At 43.3% G+C, this 18,063-nt stretch overlaps 1 protein-coding gene across 6 annotated transcripts in view; it reads right to left on the bottom strand.

Moving 5' to 3' along the window:
- FOXN3 (forkhead box N3) overlaps window positions 1-18,063 on the bottom strand; it is a 359,639-nt gene that overhangs the window by 255,029 nt on the left and 86,547 nt on the right. For 5 of the 6 annotated variants that reach the window (XM_037503725.2, XM_037503724.2, XM_054691729.1 and 2 more), the window contains exon 2: window positions 12,993-13,111. The gene's annotated coding sequence lies outside the window, so the exon portion shown is untranslated. The remainder of the gene's footprint in view (window positions 1-12,992; window positions 13,112-18,063) is intronic. The other variant, XM_054691725.1, reaches the window with a different exon arrangement.

Genomic DNA, 18,063 nt, shown 5'->3' with positions numbered 1-18,063 from the left:
GGGGTGAAACAACCCCACTTCAAGTGACGGTTCACTTTTTTAAAAAGAGATTTTTATTTATTTACTTTTGCATGGAAGAACTAGGATGTAGGCCAGAGGTGTGGAGGAGGGGGTGAGAGGATTCATCAGAGACAGTGGGGAGCAGAACAGGAAGATCTACTGAAATACACTGCTGAGGGGAGCAGCGGAAGAGACAGGAGAGGTCTGCTGCTCCATATATGGGTCAGCTCCCTGGCCGGGGATCGAACTCAGACCTTAATGGTGATAGTGCTGAGACTTAACCCCTAGGCCACCAAGGAGGCCCTGGTTCACTTTTCTTAAGGATGTAAAGAATGCTCTTACAAATTCTACTCTCTTGCTTCTCAACAAGTTGAGCCAGTTGTCCAGAGTTCTCTCTCTAATATTAAATATTGTGGACCTTCCTGGTGGCACAGGGGTTAAAGTCTCAACACTATGAAGCTATTGGCAGCCACTGCAGCCTGAGTTTGATCCCCTGCCAGGGAGCTGATCCACATGGCACAGCAGACCTCTCCTGTCTCACCTGCTACTCCCCTCAGCAGTGTTTTTCAGTAGCTCTGTCTGTTCTGCTCCCCACTCTGTCTCGGGTGAATCTCCCCCCGCCCCCGCCCTGGTCCCCCCCCACCCCCCCGCCCCCTGCACCGCTGGCCTACAACCCAGCTCTTGTATGCATAAATAAATAAGTCTTCATAAAAATAACATTGATACTGTGGATAAATACAGATGCTTAGAAACATTCCAGCTCTCTTTCAAGGTCACAGTGGTGTTATCTTCTCCCAGCTACTTGAACTTAGGCAACATGACTGGCTGTGGCTTGCAAAATCTGAGCGGAAATGACAGGTGCCACTCCTGAGTGGCATTTAGACCCAGCTCACGCTTCCACATTTCCTGCTTTCCCTCAGTCACAGGATGGGGAACGCCCCATCCACCTCCATCAGGGAAGCAGAACAAGGATGGCAGGAAGCAGCGTCCCCAGCCTATGTCAATTGAGACATAAAGTGAGCAAGAAATGAACCTTCATTGTGTTATGCCCCTAAGCTTTGGGGGCCATTACCGAACCTACCCTGAGGGGCACATACATGCCATTAACTACCAGAATGCGGGCCTCTTCTTCCAAATTGGCAATGAACTGATTGTCAAGTGTTTAATTATATTAAAACAGATTGTGTATACCCACAGAGTTCACAGTAGTAGAAATCCGATGGTTTATCACAAATGTAGATACAGTTTTTAATTACAAGAAACTAATCTCCTTTCCAAAAGGTAAATTACAAAACTGTGCTCTCAATCCCCATTCCCCTGCTTTGTCTCCTGAATTCCCAGCTGCAAGGACCAGACATTAAAACCTGCTCCAAATGCATCATCGACCACTTTGATAAACTCCAGTTTCTGGTATGGGAGGTTTCCCCACAACGCCCCACCAGCAATTGTGATCCCCCTCCAGGTGTCAGACTGGTCTGGCCACATGGGCTGTTGCTTCTGCCTTCCCTGTTGAATCCAGAGTTTTAAAATGTAGCTCCTCAAGCATCACTATGAGTCAGATTCAACCCCATTTGTCATGTCTCCAAAGCACATTTTATTTTATTTTATTTAATATATAATATACAAACTAGGACAAAACTTTAATACTCCCCTGCACTAAAAAAAAAAAAAAAAAAAAAAAAAAAAGGACAAACTAGTCTTCTACAGCAAAGGTAGCAAAACACAAAAGTAGTACACAGTTACAATGTAGCCTAGGAACACTGGCTGAGCTGTAGGGAATAAAATCCCTCATTTCTAAAGATAAGGCCCCATAGACAAAGATTCTGTTTACATGAAGTCACTGATTCAATCATTTGGGGTCAATTTATTGTTTTAGCCAACATTACCCTTTTCACTTATAAATCAGTACCAATCTAGTCATGTTAGTGACCAAAATAACTATACCATGATCTAATTTCTTAGTTGTTAAAATGACCAGATCAGAGCCACTGCTGGTGAATCAATAAAATGCCTGGAAATTAATATGAAGGGAAATGTACAGCCAAGCAGCTGGCTGGTAGGACCTACTTCCCACCTACATCCCCACCCCAAGGCTTATCATTTATCCCTAAATTCTGATTTTCCAAGGTGCCCTGGGCCAGTCTCTAAGTACTTTGATGTATGTGTTGTAGAACCACTTGGATGTAATAGTCAATTAAATTATTAATGAAAGAACTATACAAATAAAAGCATCATGCTCTTTCATGTAGTAATAATTATTATCGCAAGCAATGCAAATTGAATAATAAGAATCATCAGGACAGTTCAGTGATAAGCCAACAATTTCCGGCAATCAGACCAAACATCTCTGCTCAAGCTGTTTAATAAAATAAATAGCAGCTTGTTGACATTTTTTTTTTTCCCCAGTTAAGCACATATACATCCGGAAGCTACTTATGTGTCCCGGGCAAAAGAACTTAGAAAGAAGTAGGAACAGAAGGACATAAAAGTAGAACCAGTTACAATGGTGATAATCTAGGTATTTCCACATCTTAAGAAAACAATGAATTCTATAAATTGTTCCCAAATCAAATGATGTAATATATTTATTTATACACACACACAGGCACACATATTTACACATACATGTGTATCAGGTACATTCAGGTATTCATTGCTTTTTGATAGATCAGGTTAATTCAGTTCACTTTACAAAAGACCTGCTTCTACAATTGAAAGAAATCAGAAGAGGATTTTCACTTTTATGATAAAAGCCAAAACCAGCATCAGCACTGGTTTTGCAGCAGCCATTGAGGAGGTAGCAAGAGTGGAACCACCAAGTTCCTTCCCTAGGAACTTCTTTATACAGGTGTGTATTTATATCATTCCTACTTTTACTGTTCATTAGTGTTATTTTAAGTTTGATGTTTTATTTGGCATGATTTAGAGAGTTATTTTTGGGGTCTTAGGATGCTAGAAAATTTTTCCATATAAATTGATGGTAATAGCTTCTTGGCTTTAGGTCATTCCATAGAAACATGAAATGACCTAGGAAACATCTCATAAAACCCTCTACTTTTGGAAAGCAGGGGAAACTTGTACACACACACACACACCACACAAAACAATACGTTCCAGTAACTAAGTATAATGTTTCGGTTACATTCATGTGAGGGCTAAAGTTAAATGCCATAATAATAACACGCTGTCACTATTTAGAAGCATTTATCAAGCACCGAACTACCTATTACACAGTCATATGCCACGCTGTATCTGCAGCATTTCTTTGTTCATCTTAGAAACCCTGATGGAGCACTCTAGAAATCATATAGTCCTCAAACAGAACTTAGTGCTGCCCAATTCTTAGAAGAGGTGTCCATTCATCAGCTCAAACTAATCACAGAGAAATTCTTTATTTTTTTAATATTCATTTATTTATGCATACAAGAACTGGGGTACAGGTCAGAGGTGTGGATGGTGAAAGGATTCACCAGAGACAGAGTGGGGAACAGAACAGGCAGTCTGATGAAACACACTGCTGAGAGGAGAAGCAGGAGAGACAGGAGAGGTCTGCTGCACCAAGTGAGCAGCTCCCTGGTCGGGGATCAAACTTGTGCTGCAGTGGCTGCAGGCAACTTCATAAGTTGCTTCTTAACCCCTTGCGCCACCAGGGAGGCCCTAATCACAGAGAAATTCTATTAAACTTGAATTGGTGAGTAATTTGGACCTCCCAGTAGCTACTATAACCATGACCTGCTTCTTTTTGTTCACCTGGAAAAATCTGTATTATATGTGCGGTAACGATATCCTCTGGTATTTAGGGAGAATGAGTCAAGCACAGGGAAGTCTCCTGGGCTTCCAGCAAGAGAAGGAAAGCTGAAGGGTGGGCTCAGGCGTCTTGCTGTCAGATATGTTCATCTCACAAACCATCTCCTACAGGGTCTGAGTGTAGACAGAGGCAGCTTACTAGAGGCCATTTGACTAGGCTTGGGGGTGCCACCTTCCCTTCCTTCACACTGAGCTATCATAGCAACGAGGCCAGTTGGGATGCTGTTCTCTTTGAGAGAAGCCAAACCCACTTCGGACAGTTTTCCTCTTCTGACTCCCTGAGATGCCCCTACTCTGAGTTCCCGTTGTGTCTTTGAGCCTAATCCTATCTTATGTAACCAGAAAGCTCTCACTGTACATGACCTCCCCCACAATGGAACTCTCAGCTTGGAACACAGGTCTGAATGTGGGCCCACGTTGACTCCATCCCAGTTAATACCCAAATCCCCATTTTGGGAGTACATATGCGCTCACCAGAGGGAGGGTAAAATAATAAGTGCGGACACACACATGAGCCCGACATAGGGCCCCAGCTGGCAGAATTCTCGCTTTCCCTGGGGATTAAGAGGAACAGCTGGCCCTTTGCAGGGATGCGGGCTGCCACAGTGCCACCAGGAGAGGGACGAGGGGCTGTGTATTCCTAACCAAGAGCACTGTGGCCATGGCAGATGCCTACTTGTTTTTTCAAACATTTTTTCTTTCTGTTCCTTAAATCAGGAAGAAAATCTTCACTGCTGGCAGATCTCTAACACCTGCTAAGCTGTTTAATAAGGAGGATAGGTCACAGGCTACAGACCTCTAGTGCATGGACGTAGGAGCCAATGGAGAGAGAGAGAGAGGCGAGAACAGCACCCAGGAGAAGGGGCAGGAGATACCAGGTCAAGCTGGTTCCCCGATGGTGATTTTGCATCACGGGAGAAGTTCAAAGGCAGTTTGGGGGACAGGCAGAGGTTGCAGACTTTTTATTTTGCCAATTAAGATACTGAATTCTCTAACTTGAGCTTTGTTTTTCTCTCTGTCTTGGACTGGGGCAAAGCTTATCTTTGAATCTATTTGTGCATTTTCCTCCAACCCCACCATCACACTGCAAACTGCAGGAAGACCCCTCTGATTTCCTCTGTCGTCACATAGAACCCCTGTGTCAGGAACCACAGAACTAGACCACACTGGATCCCAAATATGACTTATTTTTCATTTCATTGGAGAATGTTTCCTATTTCCTTATCTTCATTCATAGAAGTTCTGGAAACAACTTTTCTAAGATAATATAACCATAGAGTTGTCTCAAAAAAAAATTGACACATTTTGACTTTGGATTCATTTCAACCCCCAATAAGAAGGCAATATATATATGCTTCTCATGGGGATGAATTTTAACAAAAGGGAGTGTTTGGACTTTCCACCCAAGGACTGACTTACAAATGGCCAAGAACGCATGTGCTAAGGACCAGAGAGGTTTCATTGCAGGCAAAGCAGAAGGAGCAAAGACCACGGACCTTGCTGTAGGCCTGCTCTACTTCTGGCCAAGACGACTATTTTGAAGGCACCAACTTGTAGGCTCCAGGCCAGAACCACAGCCTTCAGCAGCAACTGTGGATTCAGACCAGCTTAATCTCCGCAAGGCTGAGGACAGAGGCCACATCTATGAAAGTGGCCGCTCAGGCCCCATTTGCCATGTGCAAAAATCTCCCTTATCCCCAAGACCAGAACACTGTTTCTGGTCCTGCTGGTCCTGGTCCTTTCTCCATCCCTCAAAAACAACTTGCATAGGGTCTTCGACATCAAGAAATGTTGTTTGAATGGACAAATGAATGAATTTTCATATTTACCTTGTTATCTTTCAGTATACAGAAACAATTGATCAAGAAATCTTTGATTTGTTCTCATTTCAATAAAAGAAGCATTGAAACCTCATTTCTAATTATCGGTCAGGACCATACATGGCTATGTAATGCTAACGATCATAAAATGAGGGTTTACTATCTGTAAAGCACTGTGCCGAGGACTTTATAAGGATTATTTTATTTAATTCTCACAAGATCTCTACAAAGTAAATATCATTATCCCCATTTTACAGAAGAGGAAATGGAGGCTCAGACACCTGACATTAATTTCCAGGAACCCATGGCTCAGACATCACCCCCAGAATCATTCAGCTTGGACAAGGCAGTAGTAGAATCTGAAAGTAGGGCTAACATCTCACCGGCACATCCACTGCCTTGTTCTGGGAATCTGGGCCCATTGGCTAAAACCACACCGGCTGGAGAGTCGGGGTTGCGTGCCCTATAGCAGGATCCTCTGGGGACCCAGGCCTCCTGTCTGTCCTGGAGGCCAGTGCTGTTCCATTCTGTTCTAAAGTCATGATCAAGCTTTATGCCCTCTCTTTCTGGAGCTCGAACTTCAGCCCTCAGGTCCGGACACCTCTGTAGGTACCAACCCAAGGGCAAGGTCATCCTGTCCAATTAGATGAGCCCGCTTCTCTCAGGACAGTTGGTGCCATTCCCAAATGGCTCATGAGGGACCAAGACTCTGTGCTTGCTTTAAATAAAACAAGTTCTCAGGGCTCACAGATCTTTCATCTGCTTAAGCCTTAGCATGGAAGCTGCCCTGCCCCGCCCCCAGCTTTGTCTTGCTCTGTGACCTTTCTTTGGGACAGCTGTGGCGCTCAGTTTCCCTATCTAGAGAATACAAATTCTTACCTACCTCATAAAAATAGTTACGGCCACCAAGTGTGAGAGTAAAAACACCTTGAGAAAAAAAATGGCAAGCTTTTCCCAAAGTAAAGTGTTAATAATATTGTAACTTTTCCAAATAGTAAAGGTTATGGAACGTTATACTGGGCATTTACAAGGCCATAGCATAGATCCAGAAACCCTTTACAAATGTGGGGGTTTGTATTTAATGAAAGCTTTCTGGGAAACACTTAGGGCCATTAGCAAAGGTGCTAACGAGTCAGTCAACAGGGAAACATCCTTTCGTCTATGAACCAGGCCTTGGGAGAGACTTTTATTTTGTTTATTAGCATTTGGACCCTATTTATGACTCAAGCCTTGGTATTAAAGAAACTGAGATTAATTGCACAGTTTTTAATTACACTTGGCCTCTTTGTACCACATGTTGTTAGTGACTTATCTAAAAGGGCACCATGAAAATAAGTGAATTTGTCTTTGACTATTCTAATTCTGAAAGGGTTTTAAGCAGTTTGCCATGACTGAAGTACAGAGTTGGAACCTTGAAAAACCAGCATCGTCACCCTCAGTATGGCTTTAGAGAAGGCTTTAACTAAGGAGACTGCCTCACGAGAGATCACGGACTGAGTTGATTGGTTATTTACACACACACACATCCCCCGGCCTGTCCGGCTGCCTCTGTCCCTCCGAGCATCACACTCCATTCTGAACATGGATTCTCCCTTTCTGGAGCCTCTCAATTGCTGCACTGATTCATTCAGAGGAAAAACAAGACCTCGTAAATGTCATCTCATATTCCAACCAATTTGCTATAGGCGACTACACTATTACTTTGTACAAATAAATTTACATAAATCATTATTAGAATGTTTTATCTTAGCAACATTATTTGGTTCCCAGAGCACAAATTAAATGCATGCTTAAAGCAGAATATTTTGAAGTTATTCCTATATTGTTTATGAGACAGGATTAGAAATTTCCATCTAATTTTTCTTTCATAATGGAATTCCTTTCTTTGTATGTTTAGAAACCATGTATAATTATCTGGGGAGAGGGTCTTGAAGCAAGCAATGCAGACCCTGCCACACCGGGCTCATTTGCCAGTGACTGTTTGCTTTGATTTCATGGGTTCAGTTTTGAACACTGATTAGGAAGGTCGGGAAACAAGGAAATGAATACTCTCTTGTTAGCAGAGGGGTTGAATTTGACATTATTCTGTAAGCAAACTTTGGTTGTGGTTGGCCTTTTTTTTTTCTTAAATAAAAAAATTTGTAAGTAAACTCCCTGAAAATGGAGCTTGGTTTCTCCTAGCTGGTCTAGTCGGGAAGCTGCCGGTCTGGATCAAGTCTTCACTGGCTAGACCTCAACTCCAGCTCTCGTTTCTCTGGAGGTACAGTGCAGCGACTACTCTTAAACTGAGCCACACTTGTCAATGTCAAGGGAGAGGGTGCTGGGAAGTCAGAGACCTGCTTGCCAGCCTGGTCCTGCTGCTTGTTGGCTCCAGAGATGGCCATGGCTGCGTGGCTCCTCTGGTCAGGTCACAAAGGGCTGGACTCATTGCTTAGCTCTGTGTGTGGTCTAGGAACAGGCTCCCAAGTCGGGGGCGGGGGGAGGGCACCATATTGGTCAAGTCTTGGTAAAGGAGGGGGAAGGCAACCCTAATGAGTGCTTAAGAGCAGGACAGACCTGGGTTCATGTCAAGCATGGCCACTCACTAGCAGTGGGATCAGAAACAGCTCAAGTCTTTCTGCATCTGTTATCTCATTTTAAAATGGGGAGATTACTTGTACCTACTTCACACGTTTATTTTGGGGATTCAATGAAGTGATGTAGGCGAAAGCTTAGAAGAGTGTTTGATTCTCAGAAAGAGCTCAATAAACGGGAACTGACATTAATCTGGAAGATTATGAGAGCTGGGGTGATCATAGAATGTCCTCTCTTTACCAGAATATTTCTGGGTGTGACGGGGAAAAGTGGATACAATTACACTAGGTCAACTGGTGAGTGCAAGGGTGCTCCCCGGCATATGGTGTGTGTGTGTGTGTGTGTGTGTGTGTGTGAGAGAGAGAGAGAGAGAGAGAGAGAGAGAAAGAGAGAGAGGACCCTGAGAGAGAAAAGGGCCGTGCTTCCAGCTCATCACCATTCCCGACATAATAAAGAAATTAGGGACCAATCACATCTCGCCAATTTTAGAGTTTCCTATGGCCTGCGAGCTCTTTCATCTATCCTACTGGAATCTCTCTGAAGCCTTGTGGGGAAATGAAAATGCAGCACTGGGTTAATTTACCCCGAGTGGCACGAAACAGAAGCAGAGAAAATGTCCAGACTCTCCTCCAAGATCTAGAGTTGCAGGGGACCCCAAGCACCCCTCTGCTCCTCCTGCTTCCCAGCCTCTAGTGGAAGGCAGGGTCACGTGGCAATTCTGACCATGGCTGTGGAGGTGGTCAGCTCCCTCCCGGTCTGAGGCCCCTACGAGTGGGTAGTGTTTCCCCTTCCAGGATGGTGTCTGGAGGCAGGGAGGCAGGGAGAAAGGTCCCTTTGACATAACTTTGTGGGTTCTCCTACAACACAGCCTCAAACAAGACTAGGCTGCCCTGAACCTTAGGTAATACAGTTGCTAGCCTTTATGCCAAGAAGGTTGGGACAGCACCCAAGTCCACGGGAGCCTGTGCCCAGGCGGGCATGGGAGAGCTGGTGCTGTGAGGCATGACGTTCCTAGGAGGCGAGGCTGTTCAACCTGTGCTAAGTGACAGAATTGAGCTTCCTCGTGGGGAGAGAAAAGGTTGTCAGAAAAAGAAATGAGGTCCAACCACTATGGAGAGCTGTGTGGAGATTCCTCAACCTACTAAAGATGGAGCTTCCATAGGATCCAGCAATTCCACTCCTAGGTATTTACCCAAAGGACACAGAAACATCAATTCCAAAGAGCACCTGCACCCCTATGTTTATAGCAGCACTATTTACAATAGCTAAGCTATGGAAACAACCCAAATGCCCAAAAATAGATGACTGGATCAAGAAGATGTGGTACATATACACCATGGAATATTACTCAGCATTCAAAAAAGATAAACACATGCAATTTGCGGCAACATGGATGGCGCTGGAAGGGATCATGCTCAGTGAAGTAAGCCAGAAAGAAAAAGAAAAATATCGGATGATCTCACTCATAGCAGGATTTTAGAAAACCTAAATAAGGGACCAGGAAAAAGACTAATTATAATAAAGAAAAATAAAAATCAACAAGCAACCATAAACCAGAGCCACACTAATGGAGGTGGGCGGGGAAGAGGAGAAGAGGCATTAGGGCCAAAATAAAGGGGGTGGGTATTGTACGGGGAATATAACCAAAATGAAAATGCATACATTGTGCAAAAATGAAAAATTATGTAAGAATTATATAAAATAAAATATAAAAAAAAGGAAAAGAAAAAGAAATGAAAAGTGAAGACTTCATTCAATAAAAAATAAAGAATGGGTGTGTGACTCAAGTCTTCATATGTGGCAGCAGCCAGGAAGCCATATTCTGAGGTGTGGGTGCCACTGGATGGGAGGGTGAGGGGGGCCGGGTGCAGGATGGGCACGGCGGGGCTGAATAGTTCTGGGTGAGTGAGAAACCAGCTTTCTTTGCACTGAGCCCTGGGGTTTGGTGAGTACTCTCTGCCCAGGGAACACACAGGCCCTGCCCAGCAAGTGAGTGGGGCTGATTTGTCCTCTCCAACTTGCACCATAGTTTTTACTCAATATCATGAAATCCTACCAGCTTGGGAAAATACTGCCAAGGTCAGTGCCATAGTTTCCTCAAGGTAACTTTTCAATGATTATTTGATTAAAAAACAAATATTGGGCCTCCCTGGTGCACAAGAGGTTAAGCACAGCACTGTGAAACTATCTGCTGTCTCTGCAGCACCAGTTCAATCCCCAGCCAGCCAGGGAGCTACCCACATGGCACAGCAGACCTCTATTGACTCTCCCGCTGGTCCCCTCAGCAGTGTATTTCAGTAGATCTGCCTGTTCTGCTCCCCACTCTTTCTGGTGAAGCCTCTTATTCCCTGCACCTCTGGCCTGTACCCCAGTTCTTGTATTCATAAATAAATAAATCTTTCAAAAAACAAAACAAACCAAAAAACCCAAATACTGATTTTGGTTTAAAATAAAACAATTCACACCCAGAGCCACATAAAAAAGAAAAAGTTCCAAAACGCAAGGTGAGTTTAAATCGGGTGTTGATATATTCCAACATTTAGGTTAATCCAAGAAGCCATGGCTTCTCGTTTTAAAGATAATCCTAATGTGTTAGGTTTCTGAAATGAAATGGCCTTAATGTCATGTCATATCTAGATTTAATTGAAAGTTAAGCAGATGAATGGAAATTCCAACTAATTTATGAAGTGTGAACAATTCTATATCAATCTAGAAGATTCCTTCTTGCTTCTCTTATGGGAATCCTTCTTATCCTTCAAAGAAAATCCTGTTTTCTTTATGGAGAGAGAAAGTCCCACACCTCTAATTTTGCCAAGACACATGTCCACAGAATTGCCTAGATCAGAGGGTGGCAATTTTTTTCTGCAAAGGGTCCTAGAGTAAATATTTTATGGTTTCTGTCACATCTATTCAACTCCACTGTTACAACAAAAAAGCTGCCATAAATAATCTGGAAATGAATGAACATGACTATGTTCCAGTAAAACTTTATTTAGGGACAATTGAAATCTGAATTCCATAAAATTTTCATGAGGTACAAAATGTTACTGTTTTCAAATTTCCCAACCATTTAAAAATACAAAAAAACGATTCTCAGCTTGTCCGCCATATACAAACAAGCAGTAGGCCGGCCCAGGTCACAGGGCTGTACATGGCCGACCCCTGTACAGGCTGAGAAGAGGGGGACAAAGAGGTATAAGGCAATCTCTTTAGTGTGGGGACAGCACAAATATCATCACTCTAGTTCTCCTGCTTCCGGGTAGCTGGTGATCTGGGACACTGATTCCCGGGAGGTAGACTTCTGGGTGTCCACCTAGGGAGCCCCCCAGGATGCTAAAACCTGTGGTGTGGCCAGGGCAGGGCCAACAGGAAGAGGGGAGCCCCTTGGCAAGCAACTCACAGAGACACCTTGATGACCTCGACAGCAAAAGGTCTTTATCCAAAAGAGCTAGGTATGAGCAAGCTTTGCTAGGTGACCCCAAAATTAATCAGAGCACCTGGTTCCCTACCCCTGACTATGGCCCTGGTTTTGGCCTGGAGAACTTCCCTGCTTCTGGATTTCAGAATTTTTTTGATACCCTGTCAACATTAACTTACAAATTCATGTTCTTGGCTGATGCTTCCTACCCTTCAACCCCACTTCTCAGCTGAGTCACACGCTGTGAACCCCAGATACTGGCCTCACACAAACTCTGGGTCATTCTGAGTCCTTGTCAGGCCCATTCAGCCAGACAGAGCTGGAAGGGGAGAGGGAAGGTGAGTAAGTGAAGAGTGAATCATCAGGCAGACTGGCAGAGGCCGGGCATGGACAGGCCTGAAGTAGCAGAAAGGCCAGCAAGGTAGCAGCCACGAAGAGGCTGGAACAAATGACCAATGTCTCCTGAAGAGAACCACCAGCCCAACCAAGGCCCCTCTGAAATGGGACAGCTGGGGTTCCCCAGGGAAACCAAAAGTCACCCAGACTCTAAAACAGAGTCTGGCTGGAACAGAGAATCAGGGTCCTCAAAGCCCTGTCTGGTCCAGGCAGCCAGGGCCCTCACTGCTGGGCTTCATAGAGGCCTCCATTCTGTCTTCCCTTCCAGGCACCATTCCGCTCCTCTGTCCGCCTCCTGCCCAAGTGAGCCACAGTGCTAAAGCCCACAGGGAGCCCTCCCTCTTCTGTGAAGTCTTCCCCAGTTATTTCAGTCCCAGTCTTCAGAGTCTCTTGCTTCACTGTGCAGAGCTGCCACCAGTGCACAGCCCAGCCCTCAACTGAGCAACACCATCTACCATTTTCTTAGTGAGTCACGGATCTTTGGCTGTGAGCGCCATGAGGATAACTCCACTCTCACATTTTTATCTCCATCTGTACTGAGAACGCATAATTGATAGTCAATAATACTTATGGAACTCAATTAAAAGGTACAACATTAGGAAGATTTAATGTAATTCAAATAAAAATAAAGTATTATGAGAAAGAAGTGACTTAGAGGAACTACTATGGTAGAAGTTAGTTGATAGATGAAAATCCCCAGCAATGTTCCTGTTGCTTTGAGAGTCCAAGCAAAATTTTAAATAAAGATGTGAGTCAATGTTTTCATTATCTTAATGTCTAAATTGGATTGACCACATTGTCAGTCTGATCAGCTGCATAAATTGATCATTAAGAAAATTGGAAAGAAGGGGGAGGGAAAGCAATTGGTGGAGAAACAATCAATTTGGCACTTACATTTAAATATAGCTTTGGTATTTCATTTATTCAATGCAATCTCCCTAAGGAATGGGGTGCTGGGGGCAGTGGGATGTGGTTACCTGAGTCAGAACGGGTCCAGGAAACCGAGGTCAGCATTGCTCCAGTCACAGAAAGGACAGAGAGGCCTCCATGGTCATGAGAATGCTGGTCTTCCAGATGAGGACACTTCTAGTGACTGCTGAGAGGAGCAGAGAAAGACAGGATTAGAGCAGAAGAGGACAGAGGACCCTTTCAACCACCACAGATGTCAACTCTGGCCTGACTCTACAAAATGAGACACACTTCAATGAAAAAGTCAATTTCGACACAACCTCACTATTTCTCGGAAAGTTATTGAAGCACTGGGTCTTTCACGATGGAGTGTTCATGAAACTGCCTCATGGGACATACATACAAGGACCCAGAAATTTGAAAATACATACACATTGTGAGGAGATCTTATTTTACTATAACCGTGATTGAGACATTTGTGAGAACATTTTATTTTACTACAGCTGCCACTGAAAACACTTGTCTACATAAAGGGAAAGCATCAGCACCAACAGCATTTGAGGCTGGCATTCCAGTGTGTGTCAGCTTTGATCCATGGAGTAGACCAGAGACAGGCTGCAAAGTCACAGACTATTGTGTTATAAAATCTGGGCTCTCCTCCTAGGGAGCCATGAAGTCAAAGCTCACTAAATGACCTGCAAGTTCTTAGGTCACAGTTAACCAATAATTTTGCAAAATGAGACAAATTGCATAATAATTTCTAATGGAAGTTTCTAGCCTTCATTTCAAGGAAGACAAATCAATAAACTTGGTGCAAAGAATGGTATTATCCTATGAGCTTTTATGCAAGAATGTTAGGAAATAAATTCATTAGATTGGTATTTTTTTAAGCTGTGGTTCCTTATAGTACCAGCATCAACATCAGCTTAGAGTTTCTTGGAAATGCAAATTCTTGGCCTTCTTACCACCAACATCTAAGATTGACTGAATCTGAATATTTCATATTAGGTTCCAACCATCTTTTTAAAACAAGCCCTCTAAGATTCGGATACATCTTGTGTTATTAATTTATTCAGCCATCCAAAAACATTTACTCTGTGATTATAAAATCACTTTAAATCTACTGTGTATTGAGCTCCAATTAAGGGCAAAGCATTGAGTAAGGGGAGGGAGAAAGGGCCAGAGAGCATGAGGAAATCCCCACCTTTGTCCACTATGGGAGAAGAGAGAGGCCTATACTCAAACACAGATTGTGTCACTTTCTCTGCCAGTAAGAAAGTTTCAGGAAAGACTTGTTTCTGGTGGGGTAGGCATCAAGACAAAGATAGTAGTAACAGCTCTTGAGATTTGGACAGGATTTTGACAGGTGAAAACTGGCAAAAGCTGAAACAAAGTCCCAGAGGTGAGAGTGGGGGTATTTAGGTGCCTGGAGTAGCCAGGGACTGACTGATACATGAGACACTTGAAGGTGATCTGGCTGAGACAAGGTTACTTGCAGTACAGACAGGAGAATGAATCAAGGGCCCTGTGACTTCTTTTTCTTGTATGAAGATCACCCAGCCACACCCATTGCTTATGTCTAGAGATTGATATCTGATGAACACAGTGACCGAAGGATTTCTAAATCCATCTGCTTCTCTGTACTTTTCCTATTGCATTCCTAGAAAGAGGAGAGAGGCCCTCAGTTGCTTTAAGGATTAATTTATTCCTCTCACCATAATAAAGCATCCAGTTATCTTAGCCCAGGAGGAAGACACAAAAGAAAATTTTAAAGGAGGTGCAAGAATCTAGATGTCACAGTAGCCTCGGGCCATTCTGCAAAGGGGCAAAATGATACCATACCTAAAAGCCCCCAGGACATCTGAGGTTTTAGTTTTATAAAATAATTCAAGTGGACAGTGGTGTGCTTGAGTCATAAGAAAAATTTAAGCCTATACTCAATAACTCCTATTAGAGAAAGAAATACTTTTCATGATCTAGAAGGTGTGGCTTTTGCTTCTAGAAAATTGACGTAAATAAAATGTTTTCTTTCCTAATGCTGCTGGGTAAATGATTGGCTACTGAAATGTTTTTGATATCATACAAGGCTCTGATTGAAAGGAAGCTGGATTCAAAATTGGCAATATCTGGTGGTCCATCTCAGCTCTGCCATATAAACATCTGAGTCATGGGCAAAATACCCAGCCCCTTACATTTCAATTTTTTGTGGATCAAGAAATAGAAATAGACTTGCCCCAGCTTCTTTGAAATTTAAATAAGAAAATAGACATGAAGCTGCTATGGAAATTATGAACTGTAATACCACATGGAGATTCAGAATTATCTATATGATATAATAGATAACATATTATCTAATATCACATAGGTTTAGAAATAGCTCATTGAGAGCTAATTAATACTTGTTATTGTATTGGCCTTTGAAAATATAAAAGTACTATGTTTCATATGCCCTTGAGACTCTCCTTTTAAATATTTGCAGATACAGCAGTTCTAAGGAACAAACTTGGCATCAACCAAACCATTCTCCCAAGGAACATTTCAGGGTAAAATTTCTACTTGTAATTTTTAAAAAAATTTTATTCCTCTGACCACCATAAAGCATCCAGTTATCTTTCAGCAGCTCCTGGTGAGCACAACTCAGTCTTTAGCAACACAGACATATACAAGGGTTATAATTTATCATCTCTGCAGTAGTTTAGTCCCAGATGGACCATTTACTAATTTATTTCCATATGTAACTGGCAGAGAGATTAATCAGGCTTCCAACTCGGAAACCTGAATTGTGCTTTATTCCCTTAACAGGCAAACTGGACAAGAGGAAGTATGCATTTATACAGAAAAACAAGAGTTCTTCTTAAAAAGCCTGCTAAGATGGGGTGGATTGGGGGTGTGAGATACGGGAAAAGGGATCAATTGTATGGTAGTGAAAGGAAACTAGTCTTTGAGTGATGTAGGATTAGAGATGTCAAGTTATAAAGCCGTACACTTGAAACTTACATAATGTTATAAACCAATGTCATTTCAATAAAAATTTGTATATTAAAAAGTAAACTGTTGACTTCGGATGCAGGTCTTTAAACACACACACACACACATACACACACACACAGAATTTCTTGTGGCAACGTGGAAGGCTGTTTTTTTTCTCTAAATTCTCCTGGCTTTTCCACAGGGACTGTGTCTGCTATAACTTAAGGCGAAGCCGGCCCTGCAATGCATTGCCAAATCAGACCCACTTGCAGCCACATTCCCCTGCCGGGTGCAAGCTCAGAAGCTCGTATTTCTGAAACTGAAGAGATCTTTTTGCCACGGTGCTGTGCCCAGCTGGCCTGGCTGTGCAGTGCCCGGGCACTGGAAAGTATGTGCTTTCTTTTTTCCACTCTTTTTAAGGGTCTGAACTTGACTGAAGTCAGCAGCTGCCATATCCTCAGCGAGGCAATGGCTAATACATTGTTAGCATTACTCCCAGCCCCTCTGAGTTCAGCACCCGTCCACTTGTGTTTTTAATTCTATCCTAATGATATCAGTCTTTAGCAAAAGGTGGCTTAGGGGATTGTGTTGGATGCACAGAAAGCCAGCCAGTCCCGAACGGTCAGAGAGCACAGCTGTCTGGTGATGTCAAGCGTAATTAAGGTCTCTGCATGGAAGACACCGTGGACAGGACTCTTAGTGATAGTATGGGCTGGGTGCACACATTGGATAACCAAAGTCACTGAACACTGGTTCCCAGTATGAGTCTGGGTCCTTAAGGTACCTCCTAGCATTAAAATCTTAGAATCCTATGACTATGAAAACAAAAACATCACCCATTCATCAGGTGTCTGAGTTTCAGTGACACCAAACAGCCCAAAGTTTGGAAGCACCTGAACGTGGCTCCACTGATCCAGATATCTGGTTCTGTGACAGACGCAACTTTAGGGATCTCGGTATCCAATAGACTGTCTTTAAGCAGAAAGCATACATGTTTGTAGACTGTTGTCCTTTATGAGGTTTTCAGAATTCGACGAATGATGACAGCTTTAAGTACGTTCTAGATATAGTCAAGCTGCAAATGTACATAAGTCGTGGTCTCTTGTTTTTAGTATGTTTCCATCCCAGTCAAGGCAACACACTACTAATCCTAACAGAAAAATCAGAGCTATCATGGAAGAGAAAGAAACTGTTACAGGAACATCATGGAAGGAGCAATCACACCAAGGGCAGGGAGAGAGGGAGATAAGGAGGCTTGGAGTACAAACTGGAATTGAAGCTGGTATCTGGACAGCAGCAAAAGCAAAGCCTAGAAACATCCTGGCATGGCGAGCACACAGGAAGCTCAAGAGCGAAGACCCAGTGAGAGGGAAGGCTGGAAAGGAACTAACAGTGGAGAGCCCTGCAGGGCAGCCTCCGGGTTGGCTCTTGTGATCACAGAGAACCTTCAGCAGTTACCAGGCAGTGGAGACTCCCCCTGAGCTCTGCCACCAAAAGTGTACCCGGGCTCCTCTATCACCATTTAAGGTTGGAAATAAGATCAGCCGGTACCTTCATCTTTCTCTTATTCATCCCATGCTGCCACTATTTGGGAATCCCTCAAATTTATTTTTTTCCAAATCAATTTCCTGGCCCTTCAAATGGAAGCAATTGAGTTTCCTACTAGCGCTGCCAGAATTTAAAATCAAATGACTAGCTCGGGTGAGGATTTTACATTTAGCTTTCTGTGTTTTTCTATTCTCAAGAGATAAAGAGTTAAAATAACATGGCATAGACTGATGTTGGGTGTTTGGGGTTTTTTTTTTACACTGGAAAATATTTCTGGGTGATGAAAAAATACACAAGGTCTCCTCAGTTGGAAGAGGCTCTACTAGCAATTTCCAACAGACAGAAGTTGACATTGTCATTCAAAGGAGTTTTTGAAACTTTTCTGATTTCCGGTTTTAGAGTCCCAGGTTAATGAGCCCAAGGCTTCCAGGGCCCTTCAAATGTACTAGCAGAACGTCCTGTGAAGGCTCATACCGACAGTGTTCAGTTCCTCTGTCTCGAGGAGGGGGAAGGGGACAGGCACAGGTGGCTGCCTGCAGCTGTCACAGGGAGAAGCTGCCCCCCAGGATATATAGGAGCTGGCCAGGCAAGTCGGGGTAAGTGTGTGCATGGGGTGAGGTC

Source organism: Talpa occidentalis, unplaced genomic scaffold (genome assembly GCF_014898055.3).
Source record: "Talpa occidentalis isolate TD23 unplaced genomic scaffold, MPIMG_talOcc4v2.1 talOcc4.11, whole genome shotgun sequence".
NCBI lineage: Eukaryota > Metazoa > Chordata > Mammalia > Eulipotyphla > Talpidae > Talpa > Talpa occidentalis.
Note: the sequence above shows the minus strand (reverse complement) of the source record. Positions and strands in the feature narration are given on the sequence as shown.